Source organism: Neovison vison, chromosome 3 (assembly GCF_020171115.1).
Source record: "Neovison vison isolate M4711 chromosome 3, ASM_NN_V1, whole genome shotgun sequence".
Classification (NCBI taxonomy): domain Eukaryota; kingdom Metazoa; phylum Chordata; class Mammalia; order Carnivora; family Mustelidae; genus Neogale; species Neogale vison.
In genome coordinates this window covers 127,716,096-127,742,500 of record NC_058093.1, presented here as the reverse complement: position 1 = coordinate 127,742,500, position 26,405 = coordinate 127,716,096, and the positions used below count along the sequence as shown (strand labels likewise).

The 26,405-nt window shown below is 40.0% G+C and overlaps 1 protein-coding gene across 2 annotated transcripts in view; it reads left to right on the top strand.

Annotated features, from left to right (window-relative positions):
- TSHZ1 (teashirt zinc finger homeobox 1) overlaps nucleotides 1-26,405 on the top strand; it is a 634,721-nt gene that overhangs the window by 50,014 nt on the left and 558,302 nt on the right. The gene's annotated exons all lie outside the window — the stretch shown is intronic.

Sequence of the window (26,405 nt, the reverse complement as noted above, 5' to 3'; positions counted from 1 at the left end):
TTTGTCGTGAGCATATTAGTACATTATTCATTAGATCTTTTTATTTGATGAAACTTAGATCTGTTGAAATAATTTAATGGGTGCTCAGTTTCTGACTCCTAAGTATCACTAGAAGTAACTGAAATTAAATCGCTGCATTGCAGTGATTATGTTAGGTCTTGATAATTCAAGGAGTAGTTGTGATACTGAGCATTTAGATTTTAAAAAGGAAATTGGTAGTAGACATACCATTGGATCGTTGATTTGGGGAATAATTGAGGAATTAGAAAATGGCAGGGTACGGTTCGGATTTCTCAGGCATCAGGAATGACGTTATTTACCTATAGCTGAGGTGCCCTAAGTCTTCCTTCAAGTCTGATTGTGCAGTAAATGTGGCAGCAACTATGATATTTAAACAGAAGTATTTTTTTAAATGGTCTCTCAGAAAAATTAAGGCCATGTTTTGGCCAGACTATATTTTTAAAAATTTTTTTTGTTCTTATGAAGTTTCTTTCAGTGCTAAGCTAAGTAAAATATAGTACAAAAGTTGTGATTACATGTCTAGGTTGTAATTTGGTAACTAACAGCGCTTGCTGGGTACTTTGACTTACACTTTTAATAACAGTTTTGGAATTTGCATATCTACATGTTTGAAGAATGTAAGTCTTAGAATTCATAGGTTAATAAGACCAAGAAAATCTCTTAGTGATGGAAAGCTATTTATCTAGAAAATAGGAGGCTACGTTAAAAATAACATCTTAAATTACTAAACCATATATCTTTACAGGTTTGAGATTGTGAGGCTGATATAATAAATTAAATTTTATCTCACTGTATCTAGGATTGTTCATTTTTCTGGTCCACTAAATTAAGCACAAAGAATACGGGTTTCTTAGAGAGAAACATGATATTAAGCATTTGCTTTAACTGTTCATTTCCAGTAGATGGCTACAGTTCACTACCAAATTGAACTTGTAATAGATTTTTTACAGTAACTAAATCAGAAGATGAAGGCTGGATCACTATAAATGAGCTGCCCTGCACATTTTTCTTATTTCATGTGCCTAGTCATCTAGCATCATTACTTTTAAAAGAGCATCGTCTTAAAATGACTGAAAAGTGCTATTTTCACCTGTTACCTCTTTGATCAATGTGTAGTAACGCCACTATTTACTTTGTTTCATCACAGTGTATTTATTTTTTAAAATTCTATGTTATGAGGAATCCTAGTAACTATTGAATTATGGAAAAAATTATACCATTACAAGAATCCTTATATGTTCTATAAGTTATTGCTTCCCTAACTTCAATCTTTTGATTTCTAAATCAAAAGCTAAATTTGATTTCTAAATCAAAAGCTAAATTTATTTTAGCTTTTAAATTGAAGCACTGCGGATCATTTATTACTTGTGTTGTTGAAGTTCACTAGCTTTTATAAAGTATTATTTCAAATGTAATACATGCACATACATATGCGGGTTTAAAGAAAATACATGTTTTTCTTTAATCTGGATTTGCACCTAAACATTTTAAACATAATTTAATCAGGCTAAAATAAAATAAATAAAAGTTCGTTATTTGGAAAAATATTTCTAGCTTATAAAGTACTTAAAGTTTGCATTGCAGTTGGACGTGTGTCTGTCCACTAGGCTATAGAAATAGCTCGTAAGCATAGCACTGACATGATAAGTATCACTATTGACTTTTCACCCTCATCCATAAATATAACCGTGTGCTATCTGAGTAAATGAGCCTGAATTTATTGTGTATGTGGGGGTTTTGAATGCAACAGAAAATGTGAAAAAGACTAGACTTTTTCTCCCTCCTCAGGACTACTGTGCAATTTGTCTTGTCTTCTTTCACTGAATATTTGTTTTTCTTTATTTGAGGTGTGTGTGCCTGTGTGTGTGTGTGTGTGTGTGTGTGTGCGCGCACGTGCGCGCCCGCCCACGCTCATATATAATATCAATGTGATTTTGTGTCCTGCAGGTATTGGTTGAACCAAGCAGTTCAAGGCTTAGCTTTTTGTTTTATTTTACAAGTGAAAATGTCGCTTTTGTGGTACTGTAAGACTATAATTTCAGATCCTTTTTTAATCAACTGCCAATTTATATGGCTGGCTACCACTGCTTAATCTATTATTAATAAGCATTTTGTGCAGCTTTACAAATTATAAAAATAATGCCAAGGTTCTAGGAGGATTTTATTTTCACACTTAGAATTTATTATATAAATTTCACATTGTCACTTGAAGACAAATGAATTATTTTGTACTTTTTTATTGATGCTGCTGTATGTATTTATCGTTATAATAGAAGTCGTTTAAGAACTGGGCCACAGTTGTAATTAATTAAAAAAAATTCATTCACACATTTTGTTAAGGGATAGTTGGAATATTCAGGTGAGTCTTTGTGAATCAAAGGGACTTAACATAGGTTACTGTTACTTTCCATAAAAATAACTGATCTGTTTTTCTAAGACACTTAATATTTATGAAAATGGGAGGAATTTTTTTGAGGGGGTACACAGTTCATTCTTTATGGATGTGTGTTAGTGTTCACATACATGCACATATTTGGACACATACGTGAGTAAATCCTTTATTTGTTAAAGACCTCAAAGGACAAAGGATTTTGACCCCACCCTGAGACATGCAATGTAAGTTTACACAAGGATCATGGAACACAGATTTTAATAATGCAAACAATATTAGTCCTGTCCCCTCTGGCGTTTCCAACCTGGACATACTGATTGTATACTTTGGTTCCTAAACCATGGAGATGTATCTGATGCCCTTGGGAGCACCTGGCCAAGCTAAGAACATTTCAGTGATTACAAGGATAGTGCCTAGAGGGCAATTAAGGCACAGGGCAAGAAGCAGCCAGTGATGAATCCCTGCAGCCCCGTAATGAACCAGAGAGAGGGAAGCTGGGAATTGGGCCACAGTGGTGGCTCAGATGGACATTGTGGAGTAATGTGGAGACTGTTTACCAAGAGCATTATTTCTGTGTTTTGATATTTATATAATCAGAGACAGATTTGCAAATCCTGCCACTTAATGTATTTAACATACTCTTTTAGATTAAATTAATGATTTAAAGCTTACCAGTAAAATCCATGGTTGTTTCTCTATATTGCTGAAATTTAAGTGATAGACTTGCTTTGAGTGCACTCTTTTGGAAGGTTATTTTCCTTACTGTCGAGTTTGTATGTGTGCTTTTCTTTACTGATACTCAGTAATTTTAGTCAAGTGTTTGCCAAATTTTTTTGCGTGTGTCTGTAGGCTTCCTGTTTGCTTATTCATGGTAATTTCTGAGTTGTTAATATCCACAGTGGAAAGCAGACTTTTCTGGATCCAGTTCAAGCCTGTGAAAGCTGGGGGGGCATGACCCCTGAAGGTATATCCTTTTTTGTGTAATTCTGTGTTGAGGATCATAACAGGAGGAGCATTTTGTATAGTATATGTAATTCATACATGAGTATTGATCGATTTAAAATCTGGTTTATTTCACTGTTTCACTGCTGATTTTTCTGGCTCCTGTTTGGTGCTTACGAACACATTAGTAGCATATAATACAGATGTACTGTTGTGTGATTTCCTCTTTGTCCACTTGCATTCTTGTGGGCAAATGGAAAAACAAAAAGAGAGTGAAGAGGAAAACTGCTATGAGCATGAGATCTGATGCGACAAACCTGGTTACTTAACCGTGGTCTCCTTTAGCTGCGGTCTTGCACAAGGTATTCAGGTGTGGGCGCTCCTCCCTCACGGGCTTTGCCTCGGTGAATGCTCAGATAGCAGGGTGAGCGAAAGGTCGCTGACCGGCTCTCAAGCGTTCAGCTTCAGAACACTTGCCTCTTGGCTTCCTGTTCTTGGCATTGTCTGAATCACCTTTCCTGCTCCACCGCACTCCTGTAAATACTGGCCGCCACTGGGCCAAGTCTGCAGTGCTGTTTCTTGTGTGCCCACTAGGGGGAGTCGAGGAGTGTCCCTACAGTTTCTCCCCTACCTCTGCTGCCTTCCTCCCCCAGCTCTTGGCCTGCGCTCCCTCCTCCCCACCTCCCTTCCTTTCTTCTTCCCTTTCCCTTCCTTCTCCTCCTCTTTGTGTGTGCGGCTGGAAATAGCACTGTAACCTTACCTCCCAGCACGGTGGAACATCACTGCAGATAAACAGCAGTTTGTTGTTATTTTTTTTAAGTTGTTTAGTAAACATCCTGTGTCTTCCTCACTGCTGCTCATGTACTTAGAGGGTGACAGGGGTTTAGTTCTAATGCGTAAAGAACTCTTAGAAAAGTGTTACTACCTAGGTGAATGTTGAATGGAATTTGAAATTATGTAAAGGAAAACTGTGGTGTATAAAATGTCAATATGATTTAGAAATGATGTGTGTAAAGATAGCTGTAAAATAATTATTTAGGAACAATTTAAACCTACTTTTGCTTTAATTAGAATGACTCTCAATTTGTGAATATTCCTGAATTTTGTCTTTCTAATTGAAATACGTTTAGGGTGGCTGACGTGGGTTATGTTACATGGTTATTTGCTTGGAGTGTTCTCATAAAAACAGGTAGACGTTTATTCAACTGTGAGAGTTACTAAATTGATCAAAACATCCATAAAGAAATATTTTAGCTTTCTTGAAAGAATAGCTATTAATGTAAATTTCAGTAGGAATTTAAAACACTGTGTATACATGTCCTTTAAATTGTGTAATTAAAATATATTATTCATATAATAGTTTTTTACTTTTTAAAAATATCCATCTGGGGAAATTTGAACACATGTTAATATTTTTCTCCCCAAATTTGTCTTCTCTGGATATTTAAAGATTATGGATTTTTGAAATAGCTAGAGAACTTAATGCTGGTATATTTTAGACCTCATTTCTGATTTCATAAATACATAAATTTTTATTTTTTAAAGATTGTATTTTAATGATTTTCATTTTATCCTTAGGGATTGATTTTTTTGTGTGTTTTGTAAAATAAATCCATTCCATTGTTTATTGAAAATGCTTAACATCCACAGAGTTGATTAAGTACCACGAAGGTTGTTAATTGTTACAGAATAAATATTTGTAACAATGTATGTCTACTTATAAAATTGGAAAAAATCATAAAAAAAAAGATGTTTGTCTTTTACTTAATTCTGAAATTGTTCACATCAGTTTTACCCAGCTAAAACTCATGGCTGAATTTATATATGTCTGATTGTTGTCAGAAATTTATTTCTATAATCAAATGGTAAATCATCTTAAAGCTATCCCGACAGTGGTTATAGGAGCTATGGTTGGTGGTTGTGTTTGAGAAACAAATGCAGTAAACATTTGTGAATCTTTTAATGATTATATTTCTTGATAGCTTTCATAAGAAAGCACATAATTTGTGATGACTTCAGTAAAAAAATACATGGCATCAAAACTTTTTGAGTTAGCGGCAAAGTAAATGGGGCAGGTTTTGCATTTTGAACACAAGTGTTATGAAGTGTGATTGAATTTGTCGTGAAAGTGTGTCAGTATTAATAAAAGTATTTAGGTACAAGTTTCCTGGGCTTTGTAGCCTTTTTAAGGTTAAGGATTGGTTAATGTGGAAAGTCACTTCTGTGCATTTGGTAGTATAAAGAAAATGACAAATATATTTCTGTGCATTTTGGATTATTATGCCATTTCTTATTTCAAACCCTTTTTGTCAGGACACCAGGCAAAACAATGATGCTTTGAGGACGTAATTAAAGATATTGTTCAAAGAACAACTTTCTGCATATTTGAATTATTACTGTCATCAAAATCATACAAATATGGAAATATGATTGCCAGAAGCACATAAATCAATGATCAGCATGGCCTCAAAATCCAATAAATATGTAGAGTTAAATACTTTAAAATGCAAATTGTGTCTGATGATTTGCATATGGTAGAGTTTAAAGGGAATTTGTTGCTTAACAACCTCTAAGGTAGCAGTTAGGGCTGTGGGTAAACATAGATTTTTTTATTCATCATTGGTCAAGTTGCACATTTGATAAATGATGGGAGAGACTGCCTTCCTTGGTTAAAATGACTGCAGTCTTCACTGAATCCTAAACTGCCTCGAAGTCATCTGAATAATTAAGAGTTAATTATTCTTCATCCATCTAGATCAGAAAAGGACAGATTTAGGGAAGGAATTTATAATTTTTGCCTCACGTCCTGTCATGTCGTAATGTGATAAACTAAACTGACTCCAAATAATATCTAGTGACCTTATAGTAATTACGCCTCACAAAACATTTTTGTTGCAGTTTTTTAATTGCTTACATCGATTCTAGAAAGTACACATTAACAGACTTAGAAGTTTAATTGTCTCCAAAGAAAGCAGTATAAAATTCATGTTCCATCACTACTGGGCTTTAAGGTCCTCGGACTGGATACATACCAAGCCAGCACACAAGTTTTCCTGTGTGTTCTTCGAGCAAGGACGAGCAGTTGCTCCCAACGTGTTGTTGGAGGGGACTATGGACACACCGGGAAAAATGATTTTAAGAAGTTCTGTTGAAAGGGCAATGAATCTCTCTTCACCTATTTTAATTTGAAATATTAAAATAGAAAACTTGTTTAAAGAACTTCATTTTCTCATAATTAATATAATGATGGAACCAGGTAACTCATGCAGATTTACCAGGAATGCACATTATTTGAAGAGACTGAAAGAAGACACCGGAAAGTTAAGAAACTGATTCTTACTATTATCTGGTAAAAACAGATGGCGTAGAATTCACACAGAAAACCCAGTATCTCCTTAGTGATTTTTTTTCCCACACGATTTTCTTTGAAAATAGAGTGTTTTGAGAATGTTTACTGATCACAAGAAGAATTGTAATAAAGAAATCAATATGCATGATCCCTTTCCATGTAGTACAACAGGGTTACACTGTTAGGTTAAATACAGGCAACATTCCTTTTCAGAAAATCAATTTGCTGTGTAGGCTGCAAAGCCAGTCTCCTCACAGAGCCGTTTTATGTTGTGCACACAGTAAATTCTGTATTGGCACCTTCAAATAGTATTGACTTCTCAAAGACTGTACGCTTAGTAACCTGACTTGAAGAAGAAAGGCCAAGTCCCTTAGTTTAAAAAAAAAAAAAAAAAGATATTATTTCTTTTTTATATTTGATCACAAAGTAGTCATTTTTAAAAAGCCATTCCTTGGTTTTCGTATTGCAACTGAAATGCCACATGGGATTTTAGTGAGAACTGTAATTTTTATGTTCATTAGCTGTCACTGTTTCCGTTCCCATCAAGGGTTTCCGCACCCCACCCCCCCCAGTTTATCTGCATTTCTCAAAAGCGTGTTTTTAGGCTAAGCAGCCATTGGTGCTTATTTTGAAAAGTTGGAGTAATTGTGAAAAGGTGAGATTACTTTATAGTTTCTTTGTCCCTTGCCTCCATTTACAACAAAACAAACAGAAACTATTTTAGAGAGGTAAAAGTTTAGGGAACACTCGCAGCTACTAAGTTACTCTACTAAGGCAAATATTTAGGGAACATGTGTGAAAACGTTTTATTTTTAGATCCTTTCACTCCTCACACTAAATTTGGCTCTTAAAATGCTTCGGCCATTTTTGATATAGCTGTTTAATTTAAGAAGACCAGCCCTCCCACTCATGATCGTCTTTTTATGAAGTAGTTCTGCTGTGCTCGAGCCTGACTCTGGTTCTGCCAGCACAGTGACAATACGCCCCAGTCGCCCTGGCCTGACTCGCGTGGCTGTACGCGGTGCTTGTGTTTAAGTCATAAGGACGCGTTTGTTTTTCAGTGTGATCAGCAGGGGTGCAGCATACCATGAGGCCATTTAGTCTTTGCACTTCTGTGAGGTGCAGTGACTGTTCTTTGATTCCTGGTCATTCAGTGATTTTTGCAAGACCTTTTCTATATGCTGCGTGCTTCTCTTAGGTGAGTTTTGTTGGTGGTGATGATGAGGCATTCTTAGATTGTAACCAACTGAAAAGGGCCTTGACCTATTAAATTTTACCCCAGCTTTTTAGAGAGGTGAGGCGATCCATAGGCTAAGGATGTAAAATAAGTAGACTAAATACTAGACGGGATTTTTGTAGTTTAATCCCTCTGTTACCATTTTGCACCACTAACGTTCACGGGACCTTTTTATAACAGTGGGTGTTACAGTGCAGGAGCCAAGGACCACATAAAGTGCTTTTAGAGTACAACATTGGGTTTGGAAAAGTTCATAAGCGTAAGGAGAAATAAGTAGGTTTTGGTTAAGGTATATATTTACCCGTGTTTTAAATGTTTATAGGAACCTCTGACATTAAAAAAAAATAAATCATCACTTATAAAACGAGTTTACTCTTCAAGAAAAACATTCTTGTAATAGGCACAAAATTATCCAAATAATAGTGTAAACCAAGCCAGGCATAGCAGCAGACAGAAAAATGCATTCAGCCAGTAGGATCATGGATTTGTTTGATTCAGATAATTGAAAGTGTTTCATACTATTATTGCAACTTGAAGGCTTGTTTAAGTGTCTAGCTGTCAGTCACTTTGGAAGGTGAAAAGTATTCAGTTGTCACTCTGTCAGTCAATAGAGATGAGAACTGTCTGCCTAATGGATTTCTTTACGTAGATGTCTGCATGGAGGGAGAAGTAGAATCAATGTGTTGTCATGTGTGCGTTCGCAGCATCAAACTGCCAGGTGAATTGCAACTGTATCTCTGTAACATCTACATTCCTGGAGGACTGTTTGTGGAACATCTACATTCCTGGACTGTTTATGGAAGGCAGACGGAAGCTCTGTATACACAGGTAGTGAGATGCGCAGGGGAAGGCGTGCATTTGGGAGAAACAGTTTCTGGTATCATCTATGCCCATGAGAGCATCTATTCTAACCTCTAAAATCCCGTTTTCTATAAGTTATGAGGAATGAGGAAATCCATATCGTAATGGCATCGTCCTTACATTCTAGGTGCTTGTCACTAAATAGCTCTTATTTATATATATATTGCATCTAAAACCAAATAATACTTGCTGTGCACTGGACGTTACCCAAGTGAGTGATTTCTGTTTTAGTAGAATTTTTGTCAAAATCTGGGATAAACACGTACACCTGTATCACTCTGTTTTTTGATGGCGGAAATCTGAGAGGTAAAGATCAAAGAGTAGGTGGTGGCCATCATGGTATAAAATCATCTTTAAAAACATTGAGGGGCTAAAACTAAGGAAAGATTAATTGTAAAGTGCTACATTTAAATTGAAAATTAGCTGTGCAGGAATGGAATGCGAGTCCTGGCTTGACAGCACATTGTGTAATGGTAAATGGGGAGATTTAGCTGATAACAAACTAAGCATTTAGGGTAATGTTGCAGACATGGAAAGCTGTACAGCATTTTCCCCTGTTCTTCTAATACCTTAAATTATTGAACCAGTTCTTGGAATGTCATAAAAACTCTGGCTGACTACAGATCATTCGAAGAAGGGTGACAGGATTCAGGAAGCGCTCTCCTGTTAGGATCAGGTGAGGGACCCTAGAGAAGGTTTAGGGGATTCGGGAGGAAGTGGCATGTCACAGTTGCTTCTTGGAGTCTTTCAAGGTCATCGTCATCATGAAGAAGTTCCCCTCTCAACTATGGCACAGTTCCCCTCTCAAAGTTAGACACAGAGGTCAGCAGGTCCACACAGGCATTTTCCAGCAGTGACGTTCTGCCCCTAAGTCTGCACATGGGGACCGTGCAGGGCTGGCCCACACTCTGTTGACAGGACCTGCAGAAGGACAGGTTGGTGTGGGGCAGCTCTGCAGGGACTCTGGACCCTCACAGCTCATAGTATGTTGGAGAGCGGCTTTGGGGACCCATGTCAGATTACAAACTGCATTTGTCCAGTGAGTCACATTTCACAAGTAACAAGTTTCAGTGATCACCACAGTCTTTGAAAACATTTTCACATGCCCAAATCACGACCCATAGGAAATATTTTAATTACTTTAAAAAGTGAGTTTTGAAATCTAGTCGATTCTTAAAAACAAGAGCTCATAAAATGAGAAAGTAGCCTCAAGAAAGGTTGGTATTGGTGGATGCCATGTTTCTGTTCACCCTGCTCCCCTCTAGCTCTTTACCATTATCTTTAGCATTTGTCGTCCCTTGTAGATGAGAGATTGTAGATTCCCAGGCACAGAGTCACAGGAAGTTCGTTTTTTTTTTTTTTTTTAATATTTTATTTATTTATTTGACAGACAAAGATCACAAGTAGGCAGAGAGAGAGGGAGAAGAGGAAGCAAGCTTTCTGCTGAGCAGAGAGCCCGATGTGGGGCTCGATCCCAGGACTCTGAGATCATGACCTGAGCTGAAGGCAGAGGCCTTAACCCACTGAGCCACCCAGGTGCCCCAAGTTCGTTTTTTTCATGAAATGTGTTGCTGTGCCGCTCAAGGCCATGGGAGAGGGCCCCTGTTCACAGGGTGTCTGGGGTGAGTGGGCGTATAGCTTCAGTTTTAAAGGCAGGCGGTCAGGAGACCTGGATTCTGCAACGCTAGCTTTGGGTCCGGGTTCTGCCGATGCTAGTTATGTGACCTCAGCTGTGTTCTTCACCGGGTTTGGCATCTGGGTCGTTTGCAAAATAGAGGTAGTTTTAAAGGAGTAAATGACACAATACATAATGAATTATCTAGCACAGTGCCAAGCAAAGAGTAAACAGTAAATTAGTTTTATTTCCCACACATTTTATCTCTAGGGTTTTTTTTTTTTTTAAACTGTGTATTAATTAGGACTAGTTTGGTTACAAAGAGCAGAAATACTAGTTTACTTTGGCTTTAATAGATACAAGTTTATTTCTAGCTCACATAAAGAAAGTTTCTTAATGTTTTTTAGAGATCTGGGCATCTTGTGTTCTATCCCATGTCCTCAGAGCAGGGTCTTCACCTTCTAGGTCACTTTATAGTCCAGGAGAGCTGCTGGGGTACCAGCCATTGCATCTGTGTTCTAGGCTGAGGGCACGGTGGGAGTCAGAGAAGGCACCCTCTTCCTTTAAAAGACCCTATCTGTAAGTCCCATACTATATTTTGAGTTACAGTTCATTGACGAGAGCTTAGTGAACTGATGGTGAGAAATGTGTTTTAGCCAGTCCTGTTGCCTGTGTTTCTATTTCTACAAGGGAGTTTGAGAATTAAGTCGCTTGTAGGCACATCTCCTTCTGGAGGTGAGAAGTCTGGCCCTCGTGTCTCAAGGACTCACCTCCTGGGTCCTATGCGTGCACTCCTCTACAAAGTGCGTGTCCTGAGTGGTGCGGATCCGTGTGCATTGGAGACTGCGGATCTGGAAATGAGGCCCAGATCCTTTATGGGTAGCCCGTGGGACGGAGAGTTCCCTCTGGGTGCGGTTGCTTACCGGATGTTCCTCTAGGAGCACCTCAAGTCAACAGATTTCAAGACCCTCTCCTGTGTCTTGTTGCTGGGGTCCCCACTTCTTCCACGGAGGCCGCCATGTCTCCCATTTCTGGGCTGGAAAACGGCGTCTTCTCCAGCTTTCTCCTCTTGAGCCGCCACACCCAGCCATTTGGCCCTTTGTGTTGACACTTCCGGGGCTCAGCCTCACACCGTCCTCCTTCCTCTACCCGAGGGCTGCTCTTCCCCCACCCTGTCTCTTGCTCTTTGTCTGCTCTGCAGCCTTTGCCTGTGATCTCGCCTTTGTCCCTGGTCCTGCTTGCACACCAGTAGGTGGGGTTACTCAAACCAGTGCGTTTACCATGCTGAGCCTTTACTAAAGAAACGAAACTCCCTTTCTTGTGCGTACTGCATTGTTTAACATTAAATGCAGTACATTGCCTTATATGACAGATTGAAGATCATAGCCAGTCACCTGATTTCCAGGTCTAGTGCTCTTAATGCCCGACAGCTTGTGGGGGCAGTAACAGTAGCAGCTATTACGCTTATGAACATTCCTGATATCCGGGAGATACTCGTGTCTTGTGTGTAGTGTCCCATTTAGTCCTTACGATGATGGCATAGGGTGGGCATTTTTATTTCTAGATTCGAGGAATGGAAATTGAGATTAGGTGAAGCAGCTTTATTGAGTTTGTTGGTACCTGGTTAGAGCCAGGATTCAACTCTGATCATCAGGCTCATGGGTTGTTCCATCTCTGTTGTCCTGAGGAGGCAGCAAAATCTTGTCTGTCCTGTGGCAGTGGATGAAGTCCCTCAGGAGCGCGGACTTTGGGGGGTTGAAGTTCACCAAGCATTCCGCTGAGCCGTGCCAGGCTCCCATGGTGTCTGCATGCCCAAAGGTGCCGTTTTTTAATTTTAGGGAGTTACTTTGTTATTGATGGACTTAAACCGTGTTTTAAGTGCTTTAGTTTGTGAAAGAAAGTGTTTTCACATAGAAGGCACTCCTGTCATCATTTTATTGACTTGACTTTGAGAAATCCACTGTGGCATGGGCTTACCAAAATGCTTGTCTCACTCCTCACTGTCCTCTCTTTTTGCTTGGAGCTGGCTGCTTCATCAGAGCTGTAATAGGAATAATGTCATTTTTTGGGAGTTTTTACCTTCCTGGATTGTTCAGTTAATCAGAGTTCTGTCTCAGTGACCTCTGAAGTCATTTACGTAAGCACTTGAGTACCTGGCACTTACTGTAGCTTTAGAGCACATGGATTGGGTTTTGAAAGAAATGGGAAATGTGGTCTGTAAACAAGGGATCATTGGATTTTGTTAATGCTGTTCCTTTTTTTTTTTTTTTTTTAAACACTGATTTTCCCCATGCCCGAAGTTACCCTTTCTACTCTGATGTACTCATGGTTTCTTCATTAGGACTTTGCTGAAGAACCAGATCCTTGAGACCATCCCTCATTTCACGGAGTATGCATGGGCCTGAGTGGTTGGCACACATTATGAATTCATTTGTTTTAGTTTTCAGTGTTGTTCTCTGTGCAGCCAGTGTATCAGTAGGAAGGATCTCTGTCCTCCTTTGGGTCACGCTCCAGCGTGCTGGGGTCCACTGCCCTTCTCACCCGTGGTGGATTGAGGGGCACGTGTGCTGCGCAGCTGTGTCGGAACCCGTTTTGGCTTTGGAACTGCTCTCGAAAGAAGGGCCTGGATATTCACTGTCCCATTTGTCCTTGTTTCCCTCCTCCCCTCCTGTTGATTCTGATCCTTACCCACAGTGCCCGCTGGCCTCGGCTGGTCAGGAAGGCACACGTCCCTCTCCGAGGCCTCGTGTGCACTTTCTCGTGTTCTCCAGCCTCTGCGGTGGCAGCCGCACCCCCACCCCCCACCCCCACCCCCCACGGGCTGTGTCTCTGGAAGAGATTAGTGTTTGACTCTGTAGCCTGTATAGAAGTCTGCCTCCCTGATGTGGGCCGGCATCACCCAATCTGTGGAGAGCCCTTGAATAGGATACAGCGGAGAAGGAAGGGCAGATTTGCTCTCTTACTGAGCTGCGTTGCCATCTTTTCTTACCTGGGACATCAGAGCTGCTGATTCTTGGGACTGCAGACTTGGGCTGCCTCACACCACCAGACGTCCTGTGTTTCTAGCCTGTGCATGGCAGATCGTGGGACTTCTTGGCCATTGTAACTGCATGAGCCAGTTCTTATAATATAAGTCTCCCCCTTTATAAAAGTCTGCATATATCCCATTGGTTCTGTTGCTCTGGAGAATCTTGACTAATATGGTGTCTGAAAGACACTAGTTCAAATCCTCTGTCAAGCACTCACAGTTGGCTTGAGATGAATGTCTATGGAAGGTGGGTCGACTAAACGGCAGCCTAAAAATAACGAAAATTCATGGCTTTTTAAGACATTTAAGACAAATACATGGTTTTTCTAACTAGATTTTTAGACTTCCAAAAAATATGCAAATAAATAATTATTGACTTCTGTTACAATTCTGCCCTGAGTTACGGCAGGGAAGTAAAGTGAAACAAACATGTATGAAACGAGGAGCAATATATTGTAATATTTTCTGACTTTCCTCCCAATTTATGTTAGTCATTTTGGCACTTCTCCCTACATTGGCAGAGTATAAGCAGAAGAGAAGAAAGGGTCTTTATCATATTATTGGGCCTCTTATTTTTTTAGTTATTGGGATTTACTGGGCGTTGGGTTGGGTGCCGTCTGTTTCGTTACCTGTGGTGTTCCCTGCGTGGAGTCACTGACAGTAGACGGAGGGGCTCCCCTGTGTTGGCGCCATGAGAGGAGGGATAGGTTGGTGGGGGAGTTTCCTATTGCTGCTGAAAGGAAATAACACAACTTGCTGGCTTTAGACAACACATTTATTTTTTTACAGTTCTGGAGGTCAGAATTCCAAAATGGCTAAAATGGAGGTTCAGTGGACTTGGTTCCTTCTAGAACTCTAAGGGCTGATATATTTCCTTGCCTTTTCCAGCTTGTAGAGGCCGCTCATGTTCCTTGGCTGATGGCCCCATCCTCCATTTTCAAAGCCCGCAGAGCACCCACCGCTCTCGTGGGCTCTGAGCCTCCTTTCTGCCTGCTCTGCTTAGAAGGACTCTTGTGCTTACCTGGAGTCGCTGTGGGTCATCTGCGGCGGTAGCAGGATCCTTAGTTTAACCATGTCTGCACACTGATTTGGCTCCTCAGGTGCCATGCTGCTAGGTTCTGGGGATGACGACCTGGGCCCGTGTGAGGGTTCCTTGCATTGTCCGCTGCGGGCGGTCCGCATGCGTTTCCTTGGGAGACCATAGCAGGTCAGTGGGTATTCATTAGTGGGTTTGCTTTAGTATAAACGTCCTGAGGATTAAAAAAGGCCTATTTCATTGTGATTTAAATATCCTTGCAGTTTCTGCTCACCTCTGTGTCCATGATCCATCGTTATTTACCTAAAGTTTTACAATAGCATACACAGGTAAATTGTTAGTTAGGACACATGGTTCCAAATATTTACATATGTCATCAGTGCCCTCTGACCTACCATTGAAGGAAGCTATTAATGTATTCTAGAAAATATGTGCCTGCAATTTTAAAGGTGTAAGCAGTCCTCACAGAAGCTAAACTCTCTGTAACACGGGGATGTGATGAAGAACTAAATTCAGTGTTCCTGTGGTTGCTTCAAGTTTGGTGCTTTGCCTCACTTCAGGAGTATTCAGCGAATACTTTTGTGTTTCTGGGGAGTCTCAGACTTGTTTCAGCCCTTCTCCAGGTGTCCTCACACTGTTACCACCTCCTGTGTTCTGCCAAAGTCCTCTGCCCACCACTCCCCTGCTTTGTGTGCCGAAGCTGGATCAGACCAGCTTAGGGTGCTGGGACAATGGTTAGATGTGCAGGGATTCTCTGAGTTAGGTGAGAATACTGTTGGTAGCTTGAAATTGGGAGTGTTTACACCATGGAAATTGGCAATCTTAACAATCTGGTCCCTTTCCTTCTTCTCCTGAGAGCACATTTGATCTCAGGCCTCTAAGGAAAGAACCACAAGAAAAATTGGGCAAAGATTGCTCCTCCCACCCCATCAGTGAGTCTTGTAATGATTCAGCTTTGAGTGAGGGCCGGGGAGTTAAGTGTTATGAAACAAGAAACCAGTGTTTGGGGTTTTATTGCTTGACTTGGTAGCTCCTCTGAGAGCTGAAACTGTTCTTAGTGTATTACCAGTTAGTGCTGGGCTACTCGATTCAGTGCGCGTGTTCAGGATGGGTTGTCTGATTTGTCCTTATAGTCCTTGTTTCTCGGCTTCTGTGATACCATAGTCTCCTGGCATGTTTTTGGTGTTGGTTTCTTTGTTGCCTCACTTTGTGCTCCTTCTCACGTAACCTGTGCTTGCTCCCTCCCTCTGCTGGACTTGGAATGGCCCTGCCTGTACTCCCCCCCCCCCCAACTCCAGCTCTGTTTCTGGTATGTAGTCCTTCATCTGCGCGTACCAGTCATCATTAAATTTTTTCTGTAAAGGGCCAGGTAGTAAATGTTTTGGACTTGTAGGCAACCTGGTTTCTTGTCATACCTACTCAGCATTGCAGTACAACAGCAGCCCCAGGCAACGCGTGAATGACTAAGCGTGGCCCTGTCTCATGAAACCAGGTTTCCGAAACCACAGGGAGGCTGCATTTGGCCCATATTGTCATACACCAGCCTCTGATCCATACTCTCTCTGTGGGTGACAGATATCCTTTAATATTATGGCTTTAAAATTGATTGCAGTGCCAGTCCACCAAGTTTCTATCTCTAGCCCTGATTCTTGATTCTTCTCTTCTTTCCTGAGGACCAGACTTGTGCATTTTACTTCTTATTTGATATGTGTTTGCTTGAATATTCTGAAAGCATCTCATACTTTAGGTCAAAATAGAGCTCCATTTGCTTCTCTGAACTTTTCTTCTACTTCCTGCCTCCATCCTTCTCAATATTCACTATCCACACTGACCTTGAATTAATCAACCCTGTTTCTGGTGGGGGGTGTGAGGGTGGGGTGGGGGAGGGGGGGACTGGGGGTGGTGGGAGTGTTTTTGGCTTGTTCTTTGTTGACTTTGGGATGCTAGTTTCTTGACTACCTACTTGACCACCTACTTCTCACTTAACCTTTTAATTTTCTTGACCACCTACTTCTCACTTAACCTTTTAATTTTCTTCGTGGTGTAACTTACCTAGAAAGTATTTTGTTTGTGTTTTTATTCCCTTCTGTATTGTCAGTGCCTTCCCACTCAACTGTAAGGTCTCTGTGGGTGGGAACTCTGCATTTTCATATATACAAATGTATTTATTTTTGTTTATATATTTCTTATCAGAATTTGTATGTGTACTAAAAAATTGGACATGGTCTAGATAATTTTTGAAATTTATTTATTTATTTATTTTTAAGTAGTCTCTATGTCCAGTGTGGGGCTCAAATTCATGACCCTGAGATAAAGAGTCACATATTCTTCTGACTGAGCCAGCCAGATGCCTCTAGGTTAGATAGTTTTAAAAAGATACTATTCTTTTGCTTACATGAAAATAAAATATGTAAGTAAAGCACATTTCTAAAACTTCTTCACAATCAGGATCCACCATTTCTTTCTTTTTTTTTTTTTTTAAAGATTTTATTTATTTATCAGAGAGAGAGAGGGAGAGAGCAAGCACAGGCAGACAGAGAGGCAGGCAGAGGCAGAGGGAGAAGCAGGCTCCCTGCTGAGCAAGGAGCCAGATGCGGGACTCGATCCCAGAACGCTGGGATCACAACCCGAGCCGAAGGCAGCTGCTTAACCAACTGAGCCACCCAGGCGTCCCAGGATTCACCATTTCTGAATCACTTTTCGATTTATAGTTTTCAGAGCCTGTGTTTTCTCATATGCTATTGTCCTCTTTGTCATCAAGTGTATGGGTGAAAGAGCATTATTTGATAGAATAAGTCACCATTGTCTCTGGGATATTTTTCCAGACAAGGACACTCATGAAGGCCCGTGTCATAATCTGACAGGGCAGGAGTCCAAGAAACTGGCTTCTTGTCCTGCACTTTTCCACTGTTCAACTAAGTGGACTGACAGTTCCTCTTACAGGGCTTTTGGGCAAGCAGAGCCTGAGTGGGCCTCAGGGCCTTCTTCCCCAGCCCCTCTGTCTTAGAGAACTATTTGGGACTGTCATTTTATGTAGGCAGTTATTCATTTCCTTCATCTACCTGTTTATCTTTTCATTCCTTCTCTGTCTTGAGCTGTATGTGACAGAATTCCTTGTTCCTGAAAAATACTCTTTTGTGTTTTATTATTAATTTGTTATTATTTGAGTTACCCTTTTGTGTTTTAATTAGTGTGTGTCTAATGAATGATTTTATGTTTTATTCATCTGAAAATTGTTCTTAAAATTTTGTTTTTAAGTTATCTCTACACCCAGTGAGGGGCTTGAACTTATAACCTGGAGATGAAGCATTTCATATATTACCAACTGAGCCAGCCAGGCACCCTTCATAAAATTAAAAAAAAAAAAATACACACACACATTTGTGTGTGTGTGTATAATATATGCATTATTTTTTATTTTTTAATTTTATTTGTGTGTGTGTGTGTGTGTCTTAATTTTGAATGATGTGCTTGTTGGCTGTAGAAATCTCTGTGTAGACTTGAGTAGTTGTGACAGAAAATTTATGGCTTGTAAAACCTAAAATACTTACCCTCTGTTCAAATGAATTTTACCAGTCTCTGTTGAACTCTGCAGGGGTCTTTATTTTATTTTAATTTTAATTTTTTAAAAGATTTTACTTATGTATTACAGAGAGAGTGCAAGAGGGAACACAGGCGTGGGAGGGCTAGAGCAGGAGAAGCAGGCTCCCCGCTGAGCAGGGAGCCCAGTGTGGGGCTTGATCCCAGGACATCGAGATCATGACTTGAGCCAAAGGCAGACACTTAAAAACTGAGCCACTCAGGCACCCCGAGAGGTCATTGTTTTAGAGTCTCTTTCTGATAGTTCCAGCATTACAACCTTGGGTCTGTTTTTGTTGCCTATTGTTTCTGTTGGTTTTTTAAATTGTTTTGTTGTTTTTCCTTTCTTCTTGTGTTGGTTATTTTTATAATGTGATGGATATTTTATTAACAGACTCATTAGTAGTAACTTGAGATTTGCCTGCATTGAGGATTTATATTAGCTTCTGTTACATAGCTGGGGATATGGATATTAGCCATCCAGGGTCATCTCATTTTAATTGCATGGGTTACTACAATTTGAGGTGGGTTGTAGGACTCTGATGGCCTCTCTGCTCTGGTTTACCGTGCTCTTAGGGTAGATTCTTTGAGGTTCAACCGCATAAGAATTGGGTTCCTTGGGGAATTCCCCTTTCTTCCTCCCCTACAACCATGGCGTGCCTTGGACTGCAGTTTGATGGTGGTCAGAAGCCCATTCGGCCTCTCTGTCATCTTCTGCTGAATTGCAAATCCTCCTAGGAAAGCAGCCCTAAATGCCAGTTTTATCTTCATGAGCTTATTGTTATGGTCCTCTTTTTTCCCCTCAGGTCCTGGCCATGTAATTTTTCAGTCTTTTGTTTATTCTTCAGTGTCTTTAATCACACATTTTACATATTTTTATAGTGTTTTTAGCTATTCTCACTGCAAGGGTTGGCTCAAATTATGGGATTCCAAATTAGCAGCTTTCATACAGTTTGAACTAACATGAATTTCAGCATTTCAGAAGTTTGGCTTAATTGTGAAATATATTTTTGAAATGTTAAGCAGATTAGGAATTTTTACCCTTCTTTCTTGGTGGATGGGAAGCTCAGTGACTGAAATGAGAGTGATATAAATATTATAAAAACATCTGTGGGATGCCTGGGTGGCTTAGTTGGTTAAGCGTCTGACCTCACATGGGTCATGATCCTAAGCGTCTGCCTTTGCCTGGGTCATGATCCCAGTGTCCTGGGATGAGTCCTGCATCTGGTTCCTTGCTCAGCGGGGAGGCTGCTTCTCCCTCTGCCTCTTCTTGCCACTCTGCCTGCTTGTGCTCTCTCTCTTTCTCTCACAAATAAATAAATAAAATCTTTAAAAAATATATACATCTGTAAAGTGTCAAGACAAGATGATTATATATATGAATATTTTTTTTGAAAAGTGATGCCAGGGTTTTCTTTGTGCTTTATTTGTAAGCTGTATAGTAAAATATAGTAAGATTCAGAGATGCTGAAGAGAACATAATTAAAGCCATTTAGGCAAAGTTAAGGAGATTGATGGCTAGAATAGAAGATGGGGAATTGATGCACCTGGGGATTGGCCTGTAAGAAGCTATGCTTGCTTTCTCTTGTTGTTACCTAAAAGAATAGACTTTCTGACTACCTTGTTAACTGATTGATTAGAATTTGCATAAGAGCTAAGGATATAGGAGCAGTTAATTGTATTCCTAGTTTATAACAAGACTTTTCATTACCATCTAGAAGTGACTGATTTATAGGATCAGTGATATAGGCCTACCCTTTCCTCTGAGTCATAGGCCCATATATTTTTTTAACTTCCTCAGTGTTTGTATTATGTCTTACTGTATTTTAAAACCAGACTTGTCCAACATTATTCTGTTATCTTTTTATCGCTGTACCTCTCTATATGTGAATACTTTGTACAGGGAGGATTCTAGTTTTCATTCTTGTTCATGGCTGTAGTCATTAGAGCAGTTCCTGGCATGCAGTGGCCATGCAATAAATGGTTGCTCGTAAGGACTGGAAAATTTGTCAGGGAATGCAGAAGGTTCTTTTAATGGTTGCATAATCCCTCCTTGAATATCCTGTTTCTACTAGATTAGAAATTTACTACCTCTTAAGGAAGTCTTTTTTTTTTTTTTTTTTAAGATTTTATTTATGCATTTGGGAGAGAGCACAAGCAGGGTGGTAGGGTTGGAGGGGGAGAAGCAGGCTTCCTGCCGAGCAGGGAGCCCAATGTGGGGCTTGATCTCAGGATCCCCCCCGCCCCAGAATCATGACCTGAGCTGAAATGACCTAACGGACTGAGCCACCCAGGTCCCCCCTATTCTATTTTTATTTCTTACAACGTTTTTCATTGAAATTTGCTTCTTTGCATCTGCCAATTGTATGTCTTTGGGTTTGTATGCACAGGAGTCACACAGAGCAAGCATGATTCCCCTTCTGTGGGGTAATCCTTTAAGCACTGAAGTTGGTTATCATTCATTCTGCCTCTTCTGATTCTCTCAGTGAGTTGAACATATTCCGAGGACACAGAATGAACTTCCTTACATAGGGTTGCATATAATCATCTCACTGGCTGAGAATATTTGAACTCCTTTTATTGCCACACCCATCCAGAGAGGAAATGCAGCTGAGATTGGATCCCCCCCATGGTCCACACCGTGGTTGATATTGTGAACGTATTCTTCCCCAGTTTGTCGTATGAGGGGTGGCAGCACCGATGTTTTATGGCAGAAGGTAGAAAGGTCAGTAAACTAGAAAACACATTTGAATTTGTAGAAGTCCTTGATTATTTGAAGGAAGAGGCAGGTGTGTCAAAGCCTCTGGCGGGACGCCTAACTTGACACAAAGCAAGTTAAGTATCCCAAGGCCAGTTGACCAAGCTCTTCTCTTTGGGAAGTGTGGTCAGAAAAGAAACAGACACACATTCCGGGGACATTGTTAGAGCAGGTACAGGTTGTCCTTCCTTTCCTTACAGTGTTCTGAAGACACAGGGTGACTTTAGTTGGCTTCAGAGCAGGGGATATGCGTCTCTCTATCTCTAAAGGGGATTGGCTTAATGTTCCTAGTCTCCTGCGGTTTTGTAAGGCGCTTTGGGAAGCTGATAACTGGAAATGACCAGAGCCCCCTCTTTTTGGCCAGAACTTACTGCAACTGAGATTTCGTTATTATGATTCTATCTTGGACTCTAGCCAAGATGGTTTCTTATTTGATGTAATGTAAGAACTTAATAATATCCTAAAGCACTGTTGTTCTAAGGTTCTGGTGGGTTTGATTGTTTGTTTTTTATTTTTTGTTTGTTTTTGTTTTTTATTTTTTCTTTTTTTTTGTTTATTTTGTTTTTTGGCTCACAGTTTAAAAAGACAAATTTGATCTTTTTTTCCCCCAAGGGCATTTACTAGAAAAATATTTCGTGGATTGACTTGGTCAACTTTTGTCTTGACAGGAACATTTTACAACTGGGTGATCTGTGTTCAGACACTGTGTCGTACCGATGGCTGTCGTGTGTTGGGTGTGTGTATACCCCGTGTGTGTGAGTGTGTGCACTTGTGTTTGTAAGGAATATAATGTGGGTTCTTTATTGGACTTTTGAGTGGGTGGGCTCTAATATTTGCTTCTGTTTGTTGATTGGTCGGCTTTTGTTAGTATGTCCTTGCTAAACTCCTGGTTTGCTTTCTGAAGATGTAATTGTAACCAGGTGTGTAAGGTCAGGGTAGAAAGCAGTTTTATGGAGCTTTTGTTCTAATAGCATATAACAAATCACTGGAAATGTGAGTCATCAGCAAAAGGCACTTTATAAAGCAAAAGGTGGAAAAATGTGCAGCATTGCAAATTTTGCAGGCAGAAGTATTTATTGCTGTCAGAAACTGAAGTTTTTGAATTAGTTTATTCTTTTATTTTGTAGTTTTGCAATTAGGAATATCTTGTATGGTTTATTTTTTACATAGAAGTAGGATTATTCTGGGACAAGTATTAGGTCTTGTATTAAGCTTTTAAAACTTAACATTAGAGGAGCGCCTGGGTGGCTCAGTGGGTTAAAGCTAACAATAGTTATCATTTGCTGTAGGATGATTTGTGTTTGGTTCCTTTGACTAAACAGAGTATCAGAAAGGTTTGAATTTCTTTTTTTTCTCTGAAGAGCACTTGGGTCTGAATTTTGAGATAACTCTGTTGCTGCTTTTATTCCCTCCCATACTGTTCTTATTTTAAAGCAGTGGGCCCCAGGCTTTGTCTCATTGATCTGAGTGAATGAGTTGTGTTTGCAGAACATACAAACGCTTTTTTGCTTGAATACAGCATTTATGATTTATGGCCAACATATATGTAGCCCTGATTTTCTATTGAGAATGATCCTTATTGTCTTTGTGTACTAACTCAGTGCAGAAGCACTTGTCTGTTTTGAGCTAAACCAGACCTCTTGTAAAAAGAATCAAATTATTTCATCATGTTGAAAATGAAAAGCTATAATTACTTGTAATTAGACTTCAGAATTTTTGAAAATTGAGGAATTCTTTTCCAGAGGTTTAAGATCACTCCAAATCAGTGCCTTTGGAAAATAGGAAATAATTTTCTGTTCAATTTAAAATTGATTTAATTTATGCCTTTGACAGCTATTTTGCTTTGATATTTTTGTAGTGGAAATCATAGAACTGTGGTGATTAGTGGCATAACGTTTTGTGATATCATATACTAGCTTATTCAAAACTTGGTCTCCAGCTTTTAACAAGTTTCTGTAAAGTCTAGATTATAAAAGATGCTAAGTAATTATTTTTGAGCCCCATAGATTTAATAGTGAGGAGTTTTGCAGATTTTTTTCACAGGCTTCTGAAATATCCAAGAGCAAAATTGAGGACTGTTTTTTTTTTTCCAGAGTAACAGATTTTTTTCCTTAAGATATTGGGAAATTTACATATATTTCTGAAATTTGTTTAAAAAGAGCTTTAAGATAAAAGCATTTTTTCTCTATTTAATTTCTAAGATTAAATTTCAAAAGTTAAATATAAAAACTTTTTACTAATTGCTTGATTCTTAAATTTCTAAAAAGAATAATACTTACTGTTTTATATTAAAATACTTTGGATAAATTTTACTTATTTCATATCTTCTGTTCAGTATTACCAAACAACCAGTAGCTTTCAAGTTTTGGAACAGTTCAGCAAGGAGAGAATTTTGTTCTCCAGAGAGTTTTCTTGAGTATCTGCATATTATAAACTGAGTACTTTATTGTGTAAATGACATCATTTTTGCGTAATGATTTGGAAGACAACAACTTATTTGAATGGGCCAAGTTTTTAATCTTAGCTCATGGAAACTGGAGAGGAGCTAAGTTGACCAGAAGCTTCTGTGGTTTGTAAAGGTGGCTTCTTTGTTTAATGAGTTAGCGTAAAGTGAGTTCTTTTATTATCTAATAATTTTACGTTTTGAAACTTCCTAAAAAATCCCCCAGCAACGTATCAGAACCCAGCAGATGGTGTCCTTATTGTAATAGTTACAGCCTTTGGAGCGTGTGCTCTGGACTATAAACCTGTGTTTCCTTGACCAGTTCATTTAATTGGAATTTTGAAAAAACCGATCACATTAAACATACTCTTGTTTCCTTTTGGGGGGTGGTTTTAATGACAATATGGCGCTCACCATATACTTCCACTGTAAAAATAAACTTGTCATGATTTTAGAATTTTTTGTTAGCTGTTTTTCTTTTCTTCAATTAGGCATTTATAATAGAAGTCACAGTTGTAAGCATAGCAGAAAAGTTCTTATTGCTGTTATAATTGTCTGTTGCCTTTTTTTAAGGAATATGCACTGCAGCGTATTCTGATATCAGGGCTTTAGTAAGAGGAATTCAGAATTCCTAGTACATGGGTATTAAAACGCCCATGGAAGAGATATGATGAGCTCTGTGTTCCTAATGTGTTCGGAATCCAACTGTTCCTCCCTCTGCGGCGGCCGTGGCATTCGTTGGCTGCAGTGCTCCTGACCTCCTTGATTACTGTGGTAGGCCCCGTAGGTCTCGCACTTCTGCTGCTGACCGTCTCTGATCTGTCGTCCATCCACTCTGCAGCCGTTTTGATCCGTTGAAAACATGCTTAAGTCGTGTCACTGCTCTGCCTAGCACATTTTCCCTCCGAGTAACCGCGGGTCCTGCCGCGTTCTGCGGGGTCTCTGTGATCTCGAACCCTGGGTCTCTCTGGCCGTACCTCCTCTTGTGCTTGGCTCACTACGCTCCTTGCCCCACTGGCTGCTTTTTTGCCTTGTATATGCAGAGCATGCTGTTTCGTGAGTGTTCCAGCCCTACTGGTGACACTCACTGAAATGTTCTTCACTCATGGACCTGTTTGGTGGACACCTTCCCCTCTTCTGAGACCATCCCCAAAAGCCACCATCGCAGTGACGTCCCCTGCTCACCCTCCCTGTTCACTACCTCATCCTCCTTCAGCTTGGTGCTCCTGGTTTCCTTTCTGTTCTACTCCTCGGCTTAGCACTGATCGTATTTTAACTTACTCCAGAATTTAGTTATTTGTACTATTTGTTGTTCGTTATGTTTTGTGATCTGACTTCCCTTAGGGCAAGGATCCTTGGGTTTTGTTTGTTTTCTGGTTACCAAAGTTATCTTGAAAGGTGCATTATGAGTAATGGGCACTTCCTATGTAAGAATCCATTTTACTTTGTGCTGCCGGGTGGGTCATTTGTAGATATGGACACGATACAGACAACCAGGCCAGCATTCCAGTTACTGTCCTGAGCTTAGTCTTCCCTTGCTTCCTTGAATTCTGACTTCTTCTAGAAAGCTAACTGGTTCTTCTTTTATGTCTACATTCCTAAACTTTCCAGGGAATCTGGGTATAGCGTTCTCGCCCTTAATTATTCTTTGCTCTTCTCTAAGTCAGTATATAAGCCAAATCCAGCATCCTGTCCTCTCAATTTGTCTTCTCTGTTTCCCGATTTGCATGAACTCCAGTAAGTGGGACCTTTTTACTCACAGTGGAGATTTTGTAACCCCTGTAACTCCTCGTCACCCAGCGTCTGGCTCGGTTTACCTGTGTTTTCTATAAACTTTTCATCGCTGTGGCCTGTTTCCTTTGCTGCTTACTGTCCATGGTCAGGTCTTTATGGTCTTTTCCTGGTCTGTTCCATTTGCTTCCTCTTTTCCTTCTTTCTTTGGCTGGTCCAGTCTGTCCACCATATTGTTGCAAGATGTAAAACCCAGACCTAATTCTGTCTCCCTTTTATTGGAAACTCTGTCATGGTTCTTCATAATTTGTGCAGTTAAAGAAATTGACATGGAATGAAGTCCGTGGTACAGTCTGGTACCAGCCCTTTACTAATCAGAGTGTAAACCCTTATAGTCACTGATGTTCAGTGAGATGAGATTTCCGTGATAAAGTTTGTTTTGCAAAATGGTGGGATAAAAGTTTTTTAACCATAGACGTTTTAATGTTCCAATTTGTAATGCCAAGTGTTAAGAAAGTGATAATTTTTTTAAAAAGATTTTATTTATTTATTTGTCAGAGCGAGCGAGCGAGCGTACGTGCGCAAGCAGGCAGGGTGGCAGGCAGAGGTGGAGAGAGAAGCGGGCTCCCTACCTGGTAACAAGGATCTTGATGCCGGACTCGATCTCAGCACCCTGGGATCATGACCTGAGCCGAAGGCAGCGACTTAACTGACTGAGCCACCCAGGCATCCCAAGAAAGTGATCATTTATATATATTACATATAGTATGTAAGTGTGTAAATTATTTCACTTAAAAAATAGGGGCGCCTTATTGAGGGGCCCTGGGTGGCTCAGTGGGTTGAGTTTCTACCTTCGGCTCAGGTCATGATCTCAGGGTCCTGGGATCGAGCCCCGCATCAGGCTCTCTGCTTAGCGGGGGGCCTGCTTCCTCCCTCTCTGCCTGCTTGTGATCTCTGTCAAATAAATAAATAAATAATTTTTAAAGAAAATTATTATTGAACACTGCTTAGGTCTAGTATGTTGTAAACGCCGAGGATACAGTAATGAAGAAGTCAGACAAAAATCATTGCCGCCCATGGAGCTTGCAATCTAAAGGGACATAGAAACACTGAGAACGGGACATAGAAACAATGAGAGGGATGAAAATGGAAACAGTAGTAACTAGATGGTGGTGTGTGCTAATGAGGAAGAAAGTCAGGAGGGATGGAGCCAGGTGGGAAGTGTTGCGGCAAGGGTGGCTGGCTGTGCTAAGCCTAGAGGCTTCTGAGGGAAGGCATTGTTGGAAGGGCCAACTAGGACTGAAGAGATTCATTGTATTACCCTTTAATAGTTTTGGAAATTGGGTAGAAATAGATGTGTTTCTTTGCCTTTTGAAAAATTGTGGCATTATATAAGGCATTAAACAGAAAGAT